The following is a 22,422-nucleotide window of genomic DNA, read 5'->3' as shown; positions in this document are numbered from 1 at the left end:
GATGGTATTTCCAGAAAAGTGTTAGATCATGAATGAGTTAACCAATGATTTAATTCAACATTTGATTAGACTTATAAAAAGTGAAAGCTTAGTTGGAGGTAGTGGGTGGATGAGCTTGTGCCTTTGATTGACATGCCTTGGCCCCTCCCATTTCCATTGCTATCATTGCTCTACCCCTTAATCCCGGCCTTATTTTTCTACCTCATCATACACAGGCCCAGAAGCAGCAGGCCCACATGACCATTAACCTTTGGAACCATGAGCCCAGTGTAAAAGCCTTCTCTTAAGCTAATTTCTCATCATTTTGCCATAGTGGTAGAAGGTGGAAGTGACTGACACTTGTGTGTGTGTGTGTGTGTGTGTGTGTGTGTGTGTGGTCAAGGCTGAGCTTTGGCACTTGCTTGGTTGGATGGGCTATTAAGGACAGTGTGTACTCTGACTGCTGGTGGCCTGCCATATTAACTACTTTAATAGCACCCTGTGCTGTGCAGTCTTTTAGGCAGGGCATCTTCCCTTGATGCTATCAAACCTGTTCCCCTATCTGATCAGGAGCCGTGGAATCTGCCTGAGTCAAATTCTGAGTTCATGTAAATGATTTACTCCACACATGTGCAGGTCTCTGTAATACTAAAAATGGAAGGCAGGGGCCTGAGTGTGTGGGAAGGGACCATAGAGCCTCTTTTGTCAGTGAGGAAGGCTCAGACCCTTTCCTTCTTCCTCTTCCAGTGCTGAGGATTGAACCTATGTCCTCACACATGCTAGATACATGCTCTGCCGCTGAATTATTTTTCCACCTCTCTTTTTGCTAATTATTTCAGGCCATTACTGAGCAGCTTGGGCTGGATTTAAGCTAACTGTGTAACCCATCTCAGATTCCTGAGTAGCTGGCATTACAGGACAGCACCACTAGGCCTGGCTGAAGCCCAGGCTCTGTGCTGTTCCCTTTAATTTCCTCTTTGGTTGTCTTCTGGTTAATCAGACATACTGTAATTGAAAATCATCAACTTCTACTATCACAGCAACCACCTCTTCCCCTGTGCCCAAAACAACAGGAATGACATCTGTGTCCCTCCTTCTGAAGTCAACCTCCACTCAGCCCGTGCAAGCGCTCATCTCTGGCTTTTGATACTTGATCATCTCCCTGAATGGTTAAGCTGAGCATGGTAAGCCCATTGAGGCATGGCAAGATTCCTACCACTTGTGGTTTTAGGTTTTTATTCTAGCATCACGATGCTTGGTCAGAGCATCAATTATTTCATTCATAAAAGTAAACGAGGGACCAAGGACACACAGACATTTCAGCAGAATCTGAACTAATCAAGAGAAAAAAGTAAAGGCCGTGAAAACGCCACTTCAGAGGAAATAGATTGCTGGAGGACAGGAGAAGACTTCTAAAACCCCGCCCGCCCCAAAACATCCACCCTGGCTCCAAGCAAGTCCCTGGAGGTCCTGCCCAATCTTCTCACTCCTGCATGAACATGGAGAGTTTACATTTCTTCATGTGACACTGGGGTATCTGAAATATACCACAATATCTAGAGTATAGCCGCTGGTCACTTGCAGTTATTTATACCTAACTCCATATTAACTAAAATGGAAGAGTTAATTGTTCTGTTACTCTTGTCCCCTTTTGGGTGAAGTGGACGAAGAATGTCCATATTCCCAGGAGAAAATTCTCTTGGGCAGTGTTGAGCAATCGTGGCAGATTTCAGCCAGACCTTGCGAATTAGCACCATTACAAAGATTTATATGCACACATACACACACATCAATCACTTCCTCTTAAAATTATTTGTTTTTATATATTTTTAAATTGAAGTGTAATTTATATCGGGTAGAAAGCACAAATCTTAAGAGTACAGGTTGATGCATTTTTAATGTGCGTGTACCAGTGTGACTACCACTCAAATCAATACAGGGAACAATTCCATCACTCCAGAAACTTCCCTTGTAGTCTTTCCCAGTAGTCCTTCCCAGATGACCTACAACTCCTGCTCTGAAACGTGACACCATGTATGCCTGCCCTTGAACTCACACACGGGATCTGACAGTACATTCCCTTAACACCTAGTTCTTTTCCTCAGCAAATGCTTTGGACAGGCTCCCCTGCTCCACATGTGCCTGTATTATTTTATTGCTAGTCAGGGCAATGTGTATCTGTTGATACACATTGAAGAATGTTTGGGTTGCTTCTAGGTTTTGCCAATAATGAATAAAGTTGATGAATGCTGTTTTAAAGTCTTTCTCTGGTAAGCCCTATGGTATGATCTGGCTTGGTCACTGACAGACTGCAACAATGACCTGGACTGGGGGTTTCTGGTAAGAATTTGAAGGAATGTTTGCAGCTAAGCCCCTGTCTTCTGATATAGACAAGAAGGATGTTGAATGTACAGTTTGACTGTGAGGAAGACAGAGCCTCATATGGAACAGATTCACTGAAGGCCCCCAAATGGCCGGTGATGTTGAGTTGGTTTGGGTGACATGATGTGCTTTGTAAGGCTTTTTTTTAAGATACTTTTTTTTTACTTTAATTATGTGTACCTGTGTATACATATGTGTATGTACACATGAGTACAGATACTTGGGAGGACAGAGCAGAGCAGTTGTGAGCCTTCCATTGCGGGTGCTGGAAGATCATACCTGAGGCCTCTGGAAGATCAGTATGGGCTCTTAACCCATGAGCCATTTCTCTAGCTTCTACTTTGTGGGGTTTTCATGTGAGACCATGGTCAAAGTGTAGGGAGCCTATATCCCTGGAGGGCCTTGGGGGTGAACAGTTTGTCACTGGATGTTGGTGATGCTCCCATTGAAAGCAAAGTGTCTGGTCTATTGTCTATTTGTCTTGATGTTTTCTATTTCCTAACCATGCCCTCTTTGGGGTCCTACATGACTTAGAAGGACACACTTTGATTTTAGGTGTTGTCTTCTTTCTGAACTATTACCTGTAGGTGATGGGATAGGTGATATCCCACATCAGTACTCTGCAGAAGCACACATCCTTTTCTGTGCCTTTGATTGACACACCTAGCCTCAGTTGCCTTCATAGCCTCTGACTTGTAAGGGAAAGCCAGCTTCCCTTGATGATGGATCCTACAGCCTTTAGGCTCCAGGTAGTTTTCTGAGTCTCTCCAGACTCAGTTTCCTTGTGCCCTGGAGCCCTAGCATTACCTCCTACCAGTGACCCCAGGATTCCACCTATCAGCCCCCACCATAGGTCAGGTCTGTTCCTCCTCCTATATAATGCATCAGTCTCTGTGATGGGCCACAGCCAGGACAATCTTTCTAAGACACAAGATGGGCTCTCATTTTCTTTATTGAAATACTTCAGTGGCTTCCCGCAGTTCAAAGGATAAAACTAACCTCTTGATCATAGTATAGAGATTATGCTGTGATCAGGACATGACTGCACTTTAATGCCCTACCTCATCGTTTTCCTCTCCCACGCCCCCACCCCTCCACCCCCTAACCCCACGCTCAGATTTCCTCAGGCAGAGGATTATCGTCTCTCTTGGCTCTTTCTTTGCCTTGGCAGAGTACAGCAAGTAAGGCACAGTTATCAAAAATATCAGTAACAAAATCGATGGTATTTTAAATCGATGATATTAAAAATCAATATCAGATGCTGGAAAGATGGCTCAGTCAGGAAAGGGCTTCTCATGCAAACGTGGGCACCCAAGACTGGATTGCTAGTGGCCACATAAAAAGATAATAGCACTGTTTATCTGTAATCCTAGTACCAGAGACCAGGAAATTCCTGGGGCTTACTGGCCAGCCAGTCTAGCCCAATCAGGGAGCTCAGGTTCAGTGAGGGACCCTGTATCAGAAAAATAAGGTGCAGGACAATTAAGAAAGATGTCTGGGACTGGAGAGACAGCTCAGAAGTTAAGAGCACTGGCTGCTCTTCCAGAAGACCCAGATTCAATTCCCAGCACCCACATGGCAGCTCACAACTGTCTGTAATTCCAGTTCCAGGGGATCTGACACCTTCACACCAATGTACATAAAATGAGTTCAGGAAGATGTCTGACACTGATCTTTGGCTTCCAGATGCATGTGCATGCATGTGAGCATATTCTTGGATGCACATGTGTGTATCACACACAAGAACATATACACAGATAAAAAAAAATTAATGCCCCCAAATTCACAGTGGCCAGGTGTGGGGACACATGCCTTTAAATTATCTGATACTTGAAAAGCAGAGGTAGGAAGATATCTGTCAGTACAAGGACAGCCTGGTCTACATAACCAGTTTCAGGCTAGTGAGGGCTATACCATGAGACCATGTCTCAAAATAAAAAAAAACACAGAGCAAAGAAAATATCAGTATTTCACATAAATATAGGCTGTGACAGGGCAGTGCTGAGCCACATTGGAGCCTAAAGGGAAAGGGAAATACATGTTTTAATATAAGTACTTTTTGTGTTTTTAAGGAGCTAACTTAAATATTGAGAAAATGGATGTGTGAATATTTCTAACATTAAGTTTCAGTATCTTATTTTTACTCAAACCAGAACTTGCTATAATTTCACTTTGTTGGCTTTAGTAGAAACAAACCCATCAGTCATGCTCTCAGAATTCAGTTCTGCAAATGACCAAATGTCCTGTGAGCTTCACTGTGGATCCAGAGGATGCTAATGCAATAGTGTCCTCTTTACTCAGGCGCCCCTTTCTCCTGCCTGGGTGGGTGGGCAGTGACATTTGAACCCAGGCTTCCTGGGCTCTCCCTCCTAGTGCTACTATTCACCAGTTACTCGACTGGGGCAAATCCTTTAGCTTCACTCTCTGTGCCTCAGTTTCTCCACCTGCAGAAAAAGGGTCCTAAGGGCAGCGCTTGATTCAAAGGGCTGTAAGGATTAACTGAGACTGTCCATGTGGAGCCTCTGGAAGAATGTGAGACCCTGAGTAAGTTCTCCAAAGATTACAAAGAGCCACTGTCATCCCTATCCTTCAAACCACACCTAAGCGTCAAGAGCTTTCATGGCTGGCTCCAGGAAATTGTCTCTTCCCTTTTCATGAGACACCCCGAACCCCTGTTCTACCCCAACCCCAGCGTCTCCTGACCATACTTCAGTGTCCTCGTGTGCTTATCATCTGTCTCCACCAGTGCACTAAGTAACTCAAAGCTGGCAGCCTGGGGCACCTCTTGGAAAGCTGAGGTGGAACTTGCTGTACCATCACAGGTTCCCTGACGACTCTGAGAGCCCTGCTCTAGGCTTGCTCTGTGATGAAGGAGAGAAAAGATGAGGCTTCTGTCCCTGTGAGGACACATTCTAGGTAAAGGGTTGACTGACATGAAGATCAGCATCATAAACCACATGCCCGTCTGGTATTCAATCCCCACATGGGCATTCAGTGATGTCTGTGATGTCACATTCTGAGATTAGAGGCAGTCTGTCAGACTGCACAACCAAGGGTCTGTGGGACATCCATGAACACTCAGCTATCACACTGACTCACTTTAACAGTGGCATGGAACTACATTTTTATGGGACTTGCCGCAGCAAGATCCTGTGCCTGATTGTCCAGGAGACCTTGTCTTTCTCACAGATCACAGAGCAAACACTGTGAGAAACAAACCAATTAAATGAAGGAAGAGAAGGGAACAGAGAGCAAAGAGGGTCCTTGCAGTATGCACAGTAGAGAAGCCAGACAGGAAAAGCCAAGAAAATGAATCTCAAAGGCCTTTGAAACATTTAACCTCTCCTTGGGAGGACTTTGTGAAGAAGCCTACCTGGGAGTTTAGAATTTTCAAAAAGCCCTTTGATAAATGTGAAGGGCAGAGAATTCCTACTGAGAATTAACTGGACCAAACAGAGGCAGGAAGGACATTACCATGGTCCTTTCCAAGGAGATGGGGAGGTGGCTCAGTGGTTGAAGCTTGAGTTCGGATTCCCAACAGCACATAAAAGCCAGGCACCTGTAATCCTAGTGTTGGGAGATGAAGACAGGAAGATCAGTGAAGCTCACTGTCCAGTCAGCCCAGCTGAATCTGTGAGCATTAGATGTAGTGTCTTAAAAAGTAAGGAAGAAAGCAATAGGTTGTCAACCTCAGGCCTCTACACAGATGGTCATGCATGTATTGCACATCTGCATACACACATGCAGTACACAAATGGGTATCCACATAAATATCATACACACACACCACACACACACACACACACACACACACACACACACACACACACACACACCACATAACAACACATACACAACAACACACACACAACACCATACACACACAATACTACACACACACAACACACACACACCACACACACACATACAACACACACACACACACCACGCACACACATCATACACACAACATCACACACACACACAAAACAACAACAACAACACACACACTCCAAGCAAAACTTAAAATGATTCTGTTTTTACATGTAGTGTGTTCTTAATACTCCTCTGTGTGAGATTAGCATTCTCTCTGCTGTGACCTGTGATTCTCTTTGTGGCCATCTTGACTAACAGTGTGGCCAGGTGACATTGTCTGATTTTCAAGGATTTGAAATAAGTCTGTCATGCTTCTCTCCTGCTACCTAGAAATGCTTGCTCTTGAGGCCCAGCCACCATGCCATGAGAAAGCCCAATAGAGGACATGTACAGAGGTCACACACAGATATTCTGGCCAATGGCACGCAAGAGGTCCAGCTAACAGGCAGCTGATATCAACTACTGGATTCATAAGTAGTGATGCAGCCAGATGTTCCAGAGCTCAGCCACTGAGTCTCCCCAACTGGTGGATCTTCCCAGCTGAGTCCCCAAGATTGAGACTGTCAATGTCCCTGCTGTACTTTATCTGAACTCTTGAAACAGAATAGAATAAAGCATTTGCTTCAATACCATTAAGGTTTAGAGGCTCTGTTAGATAGTCAGAACACTACACTTACTTTGGGTCCATGACTGTCCTCCAACTTGATGCTATGTGAGGTGTAGCAGGAATCTTAAAAGTTCTTATTAATAAAATCAAACCTGGGCCCAGTTATTGGGGTGAATGTTGGAAGATCAGAGAAGCAGAACAAGCCACAGCTACCTCACCTCACCAGTTCCTCAGCTGATCCTGTTTCCTCAGACTGGAAGCCTCTCAGTCTTCATCCAGAATGAATCTCAGCTGAACTGTGCTGCTCAAAAGCCTAAAAGCTTAACCAGCCAAATGCTTCTAGTTTTTCGTCTTCATGCCTTATATTTCTTTTTTCTTTCTGCCATCACTCCCTGGGATTAAAGACTTACTTTCTGGGATTAAAGGCATGAGTCACCATGCTTGGCTGTATCCTTGAACACACAGAGATCCAGGTAGATCTCTGCCTCTGGAATGCTAGGATTAAAGGCGTGTGCTACCACTGCCTAACCTCTATGTTTAATATTGTGGCTGTTCTGTCTCTGACCCCAGATAAGTTTATTAGAGTGCACAATATTTTGGGGAACACACTACCACTACAGTGAGCCTGCTCCAAACTCTGTTTTTGCGCAGTGTCCCTCACTGTGTGCTCCCATAATCACTAATGTGGTTTGAATGTGAAATATCCCAAATGGGCTCATGAATACTTAGTCCCAAGATGATGGTGGTGTTTTAGGAGGTTGTGGAACCTTTAGGAGGTGGAGCCTCACTGGAATGAGTGGTTTACTGAGGTTCTACGGCCTTGTCATACTACCTGCCCATTCTCTGCTTTCTGATTTGAGATACAATGTGATGAGTTCACCCAAGCTCCTAATACCACACCTTCTCCACCATGATGGACAGAGCCTTTGATCTGTGAATCAAAACAAACCCTTCCCCTTCTAAGTTCCTTTTTTTTCATATATTTTGTCATTGTAACTAATACTCTGATGTCTCCCCCCCCCCCCAACAAAAACCACCTTACTTAGAGCAACCAGAAGAGCCAGGCTCACCCCGTGGTTTTTCTAGCTTCATGGAGCCTGGACAGTGCTATACCCACTCATCCACTTCTCATTTCTTAAAAGAAGATTTCAGAGAGTCCAGATTTACATGTTTGTGAACTTTGGTAGACAACATGGTTGCGGCTGTTACCTGGCCCCAGATAATTCACTGCTGCCCCTATCATGTGGCTGGATCTCCTGACATTGTAAGATGAGCCCCAGTTCTGAGGCAAAATCTCCCAGTTTTAATTTAAACCTTTAATCAGGCCTTGTAAACTGTTGCTTCCTGTGTGGAGGGAGTTCTCAATTAGCCATCTCTTACCAGAGGACATTCCACACGGTATTTCTAGAGTGCTTCCTACGTAGCTGTGAACCTCTTAGAGAAGTGGAGCCGCATGTCTGCTGTCCCTATTCTCAGAGTGGTCAGCGTAGTGTTGAATGCTATTTGTGTGGTGAATATTGAAGTTCCCATGGCTCTGGTCTCTGCCATGAGGATTCTGTTATTGCCCTCCACTATCTTTCCCACAGCCTCAGTCTAATGTGGGTCTCGGGCCTGCCTTGTCTCTGGTGAGGTCATCCTTTCAATTTTTTTCTTCAGACTATGCCCTTCTGAAGTGGCCTTTTACATTCTGAAGGTCATTCTTTCCTTCAGTTTGGAGCCCAAGATTGTGGACAGCCCTTCTGGATGCAGTGTGTGAGTCTGCTGTGAGTTGGGGGCCCTCTCCCAGCTTTGTCTCAGCCAAAGTGGGGCTCTTCGAGCTGACTATCACAACCACATGCTGATGTGCATACAGATAGTAAGTTAAGCTGCACAGCACCTAGAAGACAGCCCTTGAGAAGTCGTCTCCAGCATTGCGAATATTCTATCATCAACAGTGTTCCGAGAGTCTCTGGAGAGCTGGCATCTCTGACAAACACGGTGAAATGCTGTTCCCTTCCACACGCGCTGATAAAAGAAGGCAAGCCTGGATTCGGGGCACAGCTTTCCATGATGGCAAAACATTATCTTTTCTTTATGAATAATAGAAGACACTTGGCTTGCTCATAATTTTTTAAAAACTGTAGTCATAGTAACACGTGTGTTGCCTGTTAATATGAGATCTACCACCCGCTTCTTAAAGACAACAGCTTAGTTTTACAATGTGTTCTTATGCCCCCAACAGAGCAATCTCTATTAGATTTGCAACTCAACCAAAGTAAGCTACAGGGAAAAAATGGACTTTTCTACTAGTGAGATTCCTGGCTACAAGGCTTGTGGGGCAACGTAAAAGTTTAGAAAAAAAGAGACAAATCTCCAATGATAAGAGTCATGGGGGATTGTATACAACCAGAGTGAGGGGTGTCTTTTATCAGCCACACAAGCCATTCTCCAATGAAAAGAGCTCAGTTTTCAGAATAAGCCCTCAAATCACCAGAGACCTTCCAGGTGTGTCCAAGCCAAGGTGCCCTTGCCTCTAGGGTGAAGGTACTTGCCTCACATCTGTGAGGCCTTTTGTGAATCCCAGCCTCACAGTGTCTTGTTCACTAGAGAGAGTGGTAAAATGGATATTTGGTGGCCCCTCCATTGGGTGAGTTCTCATGACCTCCCCGAGGTTCTGTGATATACTATTATGAGGACTAAAGTGGATCCAGTCCACTGAGTGCGTTCCCATGGGGCCTCTGGCGTGGAGGCCTGGTGGAAGGAGGCACAAGTTGCTCACCTGAAAACTTCTGGCTCCTTGTCAGTATCCAGCCAATGGGCCTTGTTCTAGAAGCATTTGTTCATTCAGACTTTGTTCACATTGTCAATGAGGTGGTTTTAGGAGACAAGGCCCAATTCTGTTAAGAGTGTGGGCAGGAGACCTCTGTTGGCAGGATAATTTCAGTACCTCTCTCTAGAAGGGGTAGGAGACAGTCCCTAGGCTTAGTTACTAGCCCATAGAAAGTACTTGATCCATGCTGGCTCTCATTTGTGTTGTTTAGCCTAGATTTAAATTCTATCCCACTCTCTTCTGCATGCCATCCTGCAGCTCTCTCTAACCCAGTCTGCATCTCTTTGCTTATCTGTCTGTTTCTGTCCTTCATTCGGCACGCTCTCTCTCTCTCTTTCAGTCTGTTCTCTCCCTCCCTCCCTCTCCTTCTCTCCTTCCCTCCCTCTCCCTCCCTCCCTCTCCCTCTCTCCCTCTCCCCCTCCCTTCTTCCCTCCCTCCCTCCTTCCCTCCCTCTGTCTCTCTCTGTCTCTCTGTCTCTGTCTCTCTCTGTCTCTCTGTCTGTCTGTGTCTGTCTGTCTGTCTGTCTGTCTGTCTGTCTCTCTCTCTCTCTCTCTCTCTCTCTCTCTCTCTCTCTCTCTCTCTCTCTCTCTCTCTTTTCATTTCTGCCTCTCCCTTTCCTTCTGCCAGACTGAGAGCAGCTGCATGCTCAGCCCAGGAGCCAGCAGCTCTCCATGGTGCTGACGAGGATGATGGGTCCAGGCTTCCACCCTTCATTAGGGACCAGAGATGGATGGATGGTGGTGTTTTCCCCTGAGCAGCCAATCAGCAAGGAGTCTTCATCTGCTGCAGCAGGTAGAGGAACCTCCCTCTCTGGAGCCCTTGGTCATGAGAGCAGCTGCCTTTCCACCCCCTCATGCAGGAACACTTAATCCTGCCTTGTCCTGGCCCATATGGCCTCTGCGGGGGCTGGAGCAGGAGGTGCTTCCTGGTCTCTGGACTGCATCGAAGCAGATTGGAAGAGGATTTATTTCTCCTGCTCCAGTGGCGCAGAGCAGCTCCCTGGTGTGTGTGTGTGTGTGTGTGTGTGTGTGTGTGTGTGTCAGTCCTTCAGGAAATACAGGCTCTTTCTCCATGGAAACACTTTGTGGAAGAATGGTGACAAAATCTGAGTCACTCAATGCCTCAAAGATTGAGGGAGGATAGAGGTAAAGTGATCTGAAAAGGTAAAATGTGACTGAAAAACTTTCAGCAGACATTTCAGTCCTGACTCCACCACAATGTGATCTCGGGGAAAGGGTAGCTTGGTTTCCCTTCTCCAAAAAGGTATAAAAATGTCTCCTCAGACTTACATATAGAAGCATAAGGGAACTTGGCAGCTGAGCACTGTGTACAGACCAATAGCTTAGAATTTGGAGTGTTTTTTAGGCTCAGGTTTTGTGCTGGGTGCTTTACATGCATTATTGCATGCTGTCCTTAATCCTAATAAAGTAGAGTCCCTTTGATGGCTGAAGAAGAAACTGAGGCATCTGAGGGATCACATATACCTCCCAATATGGGCATGTGCACATACAGAGAGGCGGGGAGAGAGGAAGAGGGAAGGAGGGAGGGAGGGGGAAGGGGAGGAAGAGGTTTGGCTGACTGCAAAGCTCATGACACTTTCCTGCGCTCTATTCCCCACTCTGCCTTGGAAGCGGAGCTGTGGCTGATGTCCCTGTAACCAGTTGTCTTGATGGCCTATGAGAGACCTCGGCAGATGGCAGGGCTTGAGTTGGCAGATCTCAAATGACACCCAGGCCCTCACCTTGGACACCCCAGAGGACATTTAAAGAGAAGGATTTTGAAGTTCCTTACTCCAGGAAGAGACCATCTGTTCAGTGATCAAAATCCATGACTTTATCCAATACTTTTGGGCACCAGAGGTTTAGAAGACCAGGTGTCCAGTGTCTTATTTGTCCAGAGAGAGCAGAGTTGTGTCTGAAAAAGAAGGAACTTCTCAGAGTGCAGGAGGCCCTGCTCACTGCAATAGGGTTCTAGCCCAGCTTCAGCCTTGTGCAGATGGCTGGTGCTCTTTCGATGTCTTTGGTTTTTGTTTTTGTTTTGTTTTTGTTTTTTGGGTTTTTTTGAGACATGGTTTCTCTGTGTAGCTTTGTGCCTTTCCTGGAACTCACTTTGTAGACTAGGCTAGCCTCGAACTCACAGAGATCCGCCTGCCTCTGCCTCCTGAGTGCTGGGATTAAAGGTGTGCGCCACCACCGCCTGTCTGTCTGTCTTTGTTTTGCAGTGTGCTGATTGTATTTAGGGTCCTGTGCATTCCAGGCTTTATCACTTGATCACTGAGTAGAGTCCCAGCCCCTCTGCCTTCTGTACACAACGTCAACTTCCAACTCCAAACCACATCCAACTGGTGGACTTTGTTTCCATGCTTTTAGAGTCGGGTTCAAAACTCTAAGCACAATCTATGGTGGTTTGAATGAGAAATGTCCCCCACGGGCTCATGTGTTTGAATCCATGGGCCTCACTTGGTGGTGCTGTTTGGAGAGGCATACGGGATCTGGACTTGCTGGAGGAAGTATATCAGTGGGGTTGGGCTTTGAAAGTATACAACCTCATTACAATTCAGTCTTTCTGTGTCGTGTTTGCGATTGAAGATGTGATCGCTCAGATTCCTGCCCCTGCTGCCTGCCTACTGCTTGCAGCCATGCCTCCCTGCCATGATGGATTCATCCCTCTGGAACCATAAATCAAAATAAACCTTTTCTTCTATAAGTTGCTTTGGGCCATGGTATTTTATCATAGCAACAGAAAAGTAATTCACACACACACACACAAACCTTCTGGAAGAGACTAAGGCTCAGCAGGGAAGGATTCAGAAGTGAGTTGAGTTTCTGCAACTTAGATGTCCAACTTTGTAAGTATGAATTTGGCCACACTTCCTACTTTCAAATCAGAATGGGTTGGGTCCCTTACTTGTCATATTTTTAAAATAATCTCAGCAAATGAAAAGATTTGGAGATTTTTGGATCATGTGTGTAACTCATGTGCAGGCTCACTCCTAAACAGTCAAGCAGCCAAGCTGCTTCCTCATGCTTGAGCTAGAACCAGAGATATGGTCAACCTGCTAGCAGGTCAGGTTCACCTGTCTCTGATGCTGTCGCTCCATGGGATGGCTGCTGAAAGCTAGTCCAGCACACTATGGTATTTTCCCATGCATATCTGGGGGTGCAAGGCACTTGCTGGTTTATATTCCTGCATGAATCAAGGTGTTTCTTAACACCACCAATGCCGTGTGTGTGTGTGTGTGTGTGTGGGGGGGTTATAGGCCAATGTTAGGTGTCTCTCTCAATTGTTCTCCTTCCTATCTTTTGAGAGAACCTCTCACTGAACCTAGAGCTCACTGTTTTAGCTAGACTTGCTGCCTAACAAACTCCAATAATCCTCCTGTCTCTGCCTCACCAGTACTGAGATTTCAGGCATGTGTTGCTGCGCTCATCTTTTAACACAGGTGGTGAGGATTGAACTCGGATCCTCATGCTGATTGAGAGATGGACACAGACACCTGGAGCTTGCTTCAGGGGTGACCAGAACCTTCTTTTATTTCAAGAAATCCACTTATCTCTGTGTTAATCAGCATTAACATACTGGAGCAGAAACCCCTGAGTTCCACAAAGGGACAACATGACAAGCATTGAGACTAGGCACAACCATGGGGTCTGGGAAGACTTCTAGTGGGCTTGCTGCCTCTGTGCCTAATGTTGGGTCTGAAGTCACTGAAGACCAGCAGTGTGATTGCTGGGTGAGCACTCAGGGAGAGGAACAGACAAGCTGCAATCATGGAGACAGCAGCACCCTATGGTGCACAGAGCTGGTTCATACCAGCTCAGGAGAGCTTATTATTAAATTTCAGAGTTTCTCTAATCCAACACAGCCATTACTAAAAATTATATTATGTAAGATTACAAGTAAATAAATCACATTAAAAGCAGCCATAATAAATACGTAAAACTCATCACTTCCCGATTATTTTGCTAGGTCTCATTGCCTATGTGCTTGAGTTTATTTGTGTGTTACCTCTGAATGGTGGAGAACAGTATCACACATTCTACTGTACATTGCCTTCAGCCCCGTGTCTGGTGGTATCGAATTGGTGGCTTTCAGTTAACCCCAAATGAGAGCAGTTATACCAGAGACACTGGTAAATACAAGGAATCAAGAATTGACTTATTATTCCACTGACAGACACATTTAAAATGGGCTGGCAAGATGGCTCAGTGGGTAAAGGAAGGTGCTTGCTGCCAAGTCTGACAACCTGAGTTTGATCCCTGGAACTTACATGGTGGAAGATGTTATCTGACCTCACATGTGTGTCATGGCATGTGCATCTACACAGACAAAAATACACACACACACACACACACACACACACACACACACACACACACACACACACAAAGAAAATGCAATACTTTTTAAAAAGAAAGTAGTGAAGAAAATGTTAGTTTAGCAAATAAAAATTTATAAGAAATTCAAAAAGTCAGATAACTTTGTAGTCATTATATAATGTAATGAGTAAAGGAAATATCTAACAGAATTCCAAACCATCATTTCAATTTAGCCAAGAAGAAGCTTATAACATTGACAAAGAAATGAAGTTCTAACATATATGTCTTCCCCTTTGTCTTATTCAAAATAAATAAAAGTGCCAATCAGTGTTCATACTGGGACTGTACCCAGAGAGCTGGCTGTTATACATGCACCAGAGCTATTGACTGGGTTCCACAAGGACTGTGGGATGTCTATACACGCTGCTTGCTGTCTCTAATCTTGGTGACACATGATTTGAGAAGAAATCTTTTAATGCAGAGCTAAACATATACCTAGCCTAAGACTTATAAGAATAAGGGGTTGATGAGCCGGGCGGTGGTGGCGCACGCCTTTAATCCCAGCACTCGGGAGGCAGAGCCAGGCGGATCTCTGTGAGTTCGAGGCCAGCCTGGGCTACCAAGTGAGTTCCAGGAGAGGCGCAAAGCTACACAGAGAAACCCTGTCTCGAAAAACCAAAAAAAAAAAAAAAAAGAATAAGGGGTTGAGAAAATGGTTCAGTCCATGAAGTTTCTGCTGTGCAGGATGAATCCTGATCTTCAGCAGAAATTTGGGCATGATGTGTATATCCATAATCCCAGAACATAGGGAGGCAGAGGCAGGAGGCTTCCTGCATGAATCTAGCCAGCTAGTTCAAGTGAATCTATGCACTTTAGGTTCAATAAGAAACTCTGCCTCAAAACAAAATTAAACAAGGTGGGGAGTAATTGAGCAAGACACTGGTTGTCAACCTCTGGCCTCCAAACACAGGTGTACAAGCACTCACACACGTATGTATATGCACAAGAACATATAAACAAACTTACACTACATCTATGCCCACACCCACCCACACAAGGAAACCACTCAAGGAGACCTGACAAGATCTGGGTGAGGTACATCCCTGTCAGCACCCCCACAGCAGTGAGGTGAATTAGCAGTTGGGAAATGTGATATTATGTGTGAGCTGTGACAGTGCATTCTGACTTTCACCTGGCCTACGGAGAGAAGGTGCCATGCTTCTTCCCTCCCTCCTCCTCTTGTGACAATTTCTCTTGGAGTCACCTTGAACTTGAAAGAATATAGAGAAGGGGGATTCTGAGGACTGTAGTTCCCACTGAATTAAGCTGACATCACACCACCTGGCTTTCCTGTCTCCAAGACTGGAAACACAGCTGGAATGTAGACTTACTGGGTGAGGCAGCTGTCCACAGGTCTGGTGGACCTCCAGTGTTGGCTATTGTCACACGTTACTGTGGGTTATACAGGTCTGTGCTCACACCTGATAGCCTGGTTCAGAGCTCCAGTGCTGAGTTCCTCCTTCAGAGTCAGTCCAGAACCTGGGAGCGTGCCATCCCTGCTTAGAAGATACATGTTCATTCTCGCCCTTGGTTCTGATCCATCCTTGTGGGGAGAGATGGCTAGGATCGGGGAGGAGCTCTTGGTCCTTTAAAAGGAAAGCTGTATTCTATTCACTCACCAAACACGGAGATACACCACACATGGTTCCCTGAGAACCATGAGACGGATCCAAGCAATCCCACCTTCAAGGTTCTCACTGCCTAAGGAGGACAGGAGGAGAGGCTGAGAAGTATGAGAGATCAAGGAGTCCAGGCAGGTTACCCACTCTCTATGCTCCTCCAGAGAATGCAAAGACCCCTCACTATGTGCCCACCACATAGCACAGTAACTCTCACTTTGGGCCGCCTGTCCAAGCTGTGGGTGTCCTTCTACTTGTCCTGTAGAACAACACCACATTCTTCTCTCTTAGTGCCAGCATGCTCACACACTCCCTCAGTCTACAGTGTCATCCCTTTCCTCCCCCTCCAGAGAAGACGTGTTTTCCCAGGTCCTGTTCAGTGGTGCATCCTCCAGAAAACACCCCCTGTTCCCAGGAAAACAATCATGATTTTTGGGATTCATTCTCATATCCTATGGCCTGTCTATTGAACCCCACTGATGGTATGTTGGTTTACAGCCTTTTACAGGCAACATGGGATGTCCCAGGCACTGTGCCAAGCACATTATGGGCATTGTCTCCATTTAATTCTTCCATGGATTCTGGGAGCAGGTGTTCTGAATGCCTTCACAGTAAAGGAAACGGAAGCTTAGGAAAAGGCAATGTGACATCCCCAAGGACTCATAGCTGCTAAGCAGCAGAGTGAGAATTTGAACTTGGGCTGTTCTTATCAATTAATTAATTAATTAATTGAGACAAGGTCATAATAGGTACCTCAGGTGGACTTGTGATCCTCCTGCCTCAGCTTCTACAGGGCTGGGATTATGTATGTACATCGCCATACCTGATTATGCTGCAAATTCTCCTCCTTCACTTCTAAGGTTAGGATGAGTTGGTCTTCATAAACACCAGCTGCCTGGGATAAGACGGCAGAAAAAGTAGGAGAGTGGCTGACTCCTGATTGGTGACTCGGGAGGGGTCAGATGGTAGCCCTGTGGACTGAGCATCCCTCAGAAAAAGCTTCCTACGGGGTCACAGTCAGTCAGAAAAAAAGGTGGCTCAGCTGAATGGAGATCAGGGCTGTCCTAGCTATGGAAGGAACCAGCCCTTGCATTTGGCAGGAAAATGGTTCCAGGCACAGTTCTGCCTCCCACCTTCTCAGACTCAGACAGGAAGGCTGTCAGCCTCACTCGTCACATCTGACTGAGCGACAGCAATGACATGTATGTGGGAGGCACTCAAGTGGGGATCCCTTAATAGAGCAAGTGTCTCTCAGCCCTGAGGCTTGATGCCCACTCTGCAGGGACTGCATCACTGCAGAATGCAGCACCTTCCCCTGCAGGGACTAGGAGGGGGCAAGTGAGGCACTGGCCCGATGAAAGGGGAAGCTGGGAACCCACCAACTGGTATGTTATGTTTGAGCCCAGTGTTTGAAAACCAACATTCTTGTTGAATGATGAAACACTGTCACCATCTTAAATCGAGATAACTCCAAAAGGCTTTCCCTGGCTTTTGAGAGGCACACCTGTGAGGTATGACAAGCAGGTCAGCTGACCTCTCAACTGAACTTCCAGGGAACAGAGACTCTCCTGTGTGTTTGTTCTTGAACCAGCAGAACCAAGCTGAGCTTCAGTCATTCATTCATTTACTCACTCACTCATTGACCACCTAGAAAGAAATTTTCTGTACAGTAAACCATATCAGTAAAAAATAATGACATTTTTTTTTATTTCTTCCTTTATGGTCCTTACTCTCTGCACATTAGTTTAGACTTCCTGACAATTTTGAAAATTGCTGCTAAGTATAGCCACTCTGGTCTTTTTCCTGATTTGACTGGGGAGGATGTTAAAATATCATTATCTAGAATGTTCACTTGGATTTTTTGGTATGTCCATTTTATTAGGGCAGGGAAATTACATTCTTTTTGTATTTTGTTCAGAGTATCCATCTTTTTAGGGTTTCATGGACCCTGCTCCTTTAATAGTCTGAACTTGGGAGAGGGTAGAAGACTTCTGACTACTCACTTCATTTCCTTGATGTTACTGGTTTATTCAAATGTTTTATTTCTTTCTCAGTTTCTATTAATTAAGGGTGTGTGTGTGTGTGTGTGTGTGTGTGTGTGTGTGTGTGTGTGTGTGTGTGTGAACATGAGTGCAGTGCCTGTGGAGGCCAGAAGGCATTCGAGGCCCTGGAGTTATAGTTACAGGTAGTTGTGAGCTGCCCAATGTGGATGCTGAGAACTAAACCTGGCTCCTCTCTAAGAGTAGCAAGTGCTCTTTACCATTGAGCTGTCCCTCAACCCATTTTTCCTGGCTTCAGGAGTTAAATAAGGAACTCATTTATTTTTAATCTTTCTCGGTTTTTAACAAATATGCTGAAGGGTAAATTTCCCCTAGGAACAGCATTCATCATGCCCCACAAGTTTCACATGAAGTGTAGTCATTGTCCTTTGCTTTAAATATTTAATAAATGCTCATTGTGCATTCATTTTTCACTCATGTCATTTTGGAATGTGTGCTTTTATTTTTCAGATGTATTTTGAAGCTACCTTCATTGATGGATTCTCTTATAATTCTCAGCATTTGTTGGAGAGCACACTGTGTGTGGTATAGATTCTTTGTAATTTTTTTGATACTATTTTGTGACCTGATACAAAGTCAAGTTTTATAATGTGTATCCTGGGCCTGAAAAGAATGAACACCCATGCTTGATTGAAGCAGGGCTCCACATTTATCTATTACATCAAGTCTTTTAATTATGTGCTTCAGATAATCCATAGCTTTGTTGCTTGATCTGTTTCTGGGGGAGGGCACTAAGTCCTTCCTGCATGATTGGATACTTGCAATATCTCCCTGTAACTCTGCCAATTTTTGCTTCCCATATTTAGTACAGGCTATTTGAATTCATAGAATTTCATGATTATTATGTATGTTTGGTGGAGTGTGTTCCCCTTATCGGTAGGTATAGTAATGACTCCTTATTGAAGCTTTTGCTTCACATTTTGGCTCCCATTAGCATTGCTAGGCCAGGTTTCCCTTCGAGTTTGTCTAGGATGTTTCCTTTTCTGGTTCTTTAGTCCAGTTCTCTCTGTCATATGAAACTAGCACACAGCCAGATTTTTAAAAGTCTGATCTGATAGACTGTTCTGTAACAGCTGAAGTCTATCTATTCACACTTTGTGCCGGTGGCTAGTGTGTAAGACTGTCTTCATTTCTGGTTTGTTTCAGTTCTATTGTTCAAGTCTTGGTCAGACTGACAAAACTTACTTTGATTCGTTTCTCCCCACTCTTCCTGACTTGGAAACTACAAACTGTACTCTTCTGGCTTTATCTGTGAGCTTTACATTTTTAGCGCTTCTCTTTGTACATCGGTGTTTGTGACAAAGTCAAAGGTTAGGCTTTATTTCTAGTCTGCAGATAAAACTCTACTTAGCATACTGCAGTTAAGCTCTGAGTCTTTCTCCTCATTGCTAGGCTGAACTCTAGATGGTGTTGTAATTTAGTGATTATATAGTAGTGAAGTAGCAGTTAAAATTTTAAATTACATTTAGAGTGTGTGTGAATGGTGAGTGTGTGAGAAAGGGCATGTAAGTGTATGTATGTGTGAGTTTGTGTATGTGTGAGAGAACGAATATAAGGGTGTGTGTGGTGTGTGTGTGTGTGTGTGTGTGTGTATGAGAGAGTATGTAAGTATGTATATGTGTGTTTGTGTATGTGTGTGTGTGTGTGTGTGTGTGTGTGTATGAGAGAGTATGTAAGTATGTATATGTGTGTTTGTGTGTGTGTGTGTGTGTGTGTGTGTGTGTGTGTGTGTGTGTGTGTGTGTACCATGGCATGTGTAAAGGAAAGAGATGACTTGAGGCAGTCAGATTTCTACTTCACCACATAGGTTCCAGGGATCAAATCAGGTTGTTGGGTTTGTCAGTAAGTGCCCTATTAGTGGAGTCATCTTGGTGGCCCATGACATAATTATGTAGAAAATGACTGAGGTGATTGACTTAGTCTGCTGATTTCTGTGTTTAACATTGTTCTTTACGGGTTTTACTTCTGGTTTCTTGTTTCTCCTCATACGTTCATTCTTTGATTGTTCTCTCAGTTAGCTTCTCTGGATGGTAAATGGTCTTTTATGTCTGAAAAAGTCCTGATTTCACTTTCTTTGGGAGTGATAGTTTAGCTGGGAATGTAATTTGAGGCTTCCAATGATTTCTTCTTAACCCCAGAACAGAATGACTTCACTGACTTTTATCCCCTCTTGTGAAGAGAAACTTCAATCATTATGTCATTTTGTAGATTATCTGGCTTTATTTTTCTATCTAATTTAAAAACAACTTCTCCCCTTTTATGTTCTTATGTTTAACTAGGACATAGTGAAATGGGAAGATTGCATTGCCAAACGGGAAGTCACAGAGAAGACCAGAGGTCAGGTAGATTTAGGTTCAGGCTTTCCTATCAATGTATTCCTGAAAAATTCTCTCCAAGAGATCAGCATTCCCCAATAACCTAAGGACCTTTCTTTAGGCTCCACCTCTTTTATTAAGAACTACATGCTGGAGATGACTGGCCACACTAGTGGAAGCCCATGAACTATGGACTGGTGGCTGTGGAGTCCCCATGGGACTGGACTAGGCCCTCTGGACACGGAAGACGGTTGTTTGGCTTGAACTATTTAGGGAACATCCAGGCAGGGGGATCGGGATCTGTCCCTGGTGCATGGGCAGGCTTCTGGAATTCAGTGCCTGTGGTGTGACACCTTGCACAGCCTTCGTGCAGTGGGAAGGGGCTTGGACCTGCCTAGGCTCAGTGTGCTGGCCTCTGCTGACTCCCCATGGGAGACCTCAATTTGGGGGATGTGGGGATGCAGGGTGGCTTGGGAAAGAGGGCTGGGAGGTGAGAGGAGGGAAGAGGAGGGGTCTGTGGATAACATGAGGAGCGAGTAGAAAATTTCTTAATAAAGGAAAAAAAAGAACTACATGCTGGTTTGTGGTGGTGACTCATGCCTTTAATACCAGCACTCAGAAGGCAGAGGCAGGTAGATCTCTCAGTTCAAGGCTAGCCTGGTCTGCAGAGCAAGTTCCAGGACAGCTAGGGCCACACAGAGAAACACATTTTAAAAAACAAAAAAAATCACAATCAAACAAAAAAGGTTTATTTCTATTAGAGATGGAGAGAGAGAGGCAGGGAGAGAGAGAGAGAGAGAGAGAGAGAGAGAGAGAGAGAGAGAGAGAGAGAGAGAGAAGTAGAGACAGAGACAGAGACAAAGACAGAGAGAGCACCTGAGGAGGCCAGAAGGCTCAGATCTTCCTGGAGCTGGACTCACAGGTAGTGTGAGCTGCCTGATGTGAGGACTGAGCACTGAACTCAGGTCCTATGAAGGAGTAGAAGACACTCTTAACCACTGAGCCACCTCTCTAGCCTCCTGGACTCCACCTCTTAAAGGTTCCACTGATGTACTGGACAGTTAGCTGTCAGTAAGTGGCCCCTTAGGAGGGAAAGCGTAGCCCCCACTTCCCCTCCCCCTCCCCCTCACACTCATCTTTTCGTCATTGTCAACCCAGCTGCTGAGACCCCTGCTGGACACTTGGTGTCCAGTTGAAACTTTGGTTCTTTGAGGAGAGAAAGGAAGATGAAAATGAAGAGCCTAGAGTTTGGCTGGGCTGCCCAGGCTCTGGCTGGAAGGCTCTATCTCCATGCTGCCCACCTTTCTCACACAGCCACAACCCTGGGCTGGGCACATTGCAGTTTGCTTGGACCCCTTTCTCTCTCCTGACATGGGCACACATTCCAGGGAGGAGTTGGAAGAATCCCTACCTCACACACAGCTGTTCTGGTCCCACAGGAAAGGACCGAAGCCTCCTCTTTCCGTCTCTTGGCTAGAAACCAGTAGACCTGCAACTCACCTTATCTTTTCTCTTTGTCTTTTTCTGCCATTTCTAGACCAGAAAGACATTTATCTTGCATTTGAAAGTGGCTGTCTTCTGAGTCCCCCACTATTTACATTTTATCTGTGAGCACCATGTGTTGGGATCAAAAGGAGCACTCGGAGCAGGAACTTAAAGCAACATCTTGTCTGTAAGGCTCTTTTAGTGTTCAAACTGCATTTAGTTTTTTTTTTTTTTACAGAAATAGTATTGTAACTAAAGCATCCCAGCTAATAAAATAATCTGTCTCTTCAGATTGTTTTGAGGAATAAGTAGGGTTTTCCAAAATGAGCACTCTCTGCAGAGTCTAATGCAATCCAAAGCAGCTGTTACTGCAGAAGATTTGGTTGTCTACCTTCCATGGGGAAAGGTTCAGCCTTTCCCCATGCTCCTGTGTGCTCAGGGTTCAGTCTTTCCCCATACTCCTGTGTGCTCAGGGTTCAGTCTTTCCCCATGCTCCTGTGTGCTCAGGGTTCAGCCTTTCCCCATGCTCCTGTGTGCTCAGGGTTCAGCCTTTCCCCATGCTCCTGTGTGCTCAGGGTTTAGTCTTTCCCCATGCTCCTGTGTGCTCAGGGTTCAGTCTTTCCCCATGCCCCTGTGTACTCAGGGTTCAGCCTTTCCCCCGTTCCCCTTGTGCTGGATAGTTTTATGTCAACTTGGCACAGGCTGAAATTATCTGAGAGGAGGGAGCCTTAGTTGGGAACATGCCTCCATAAGATTGGACTGCAGATAAGCTTACAAGGTATTTTCTCAATTAGTGATCAATGGAGGAAGGCCCAGCCCATGGTGGGTGATGCCATCCCTGGGCTGGTGGTCCTGGGTTCTATAAGAAAGCAGGCTGAGCAAACCATGGGGAGTAAGCCAGTCAGCAGCAC

Source organism: Peromyscus californicus, unplaced genomic scaffold (assembly GCF_007827085.1).
Source record: "Peromyscus californicus insignis strain IS unplaced genomic scaffold, ASM782708v3 Scaffold_3__1_contigs__length_106647218, whole genome shotgun sequence".
NCBI classification, from domain to species: Eukaryota; Metazoa; Chordata; class Mammalia; order Rodentia; family Cricetidae; genus Peromyscus; species Peromyscus californicus.
This window is presented reverse-complemented; position numbering follows the sequence as displayed.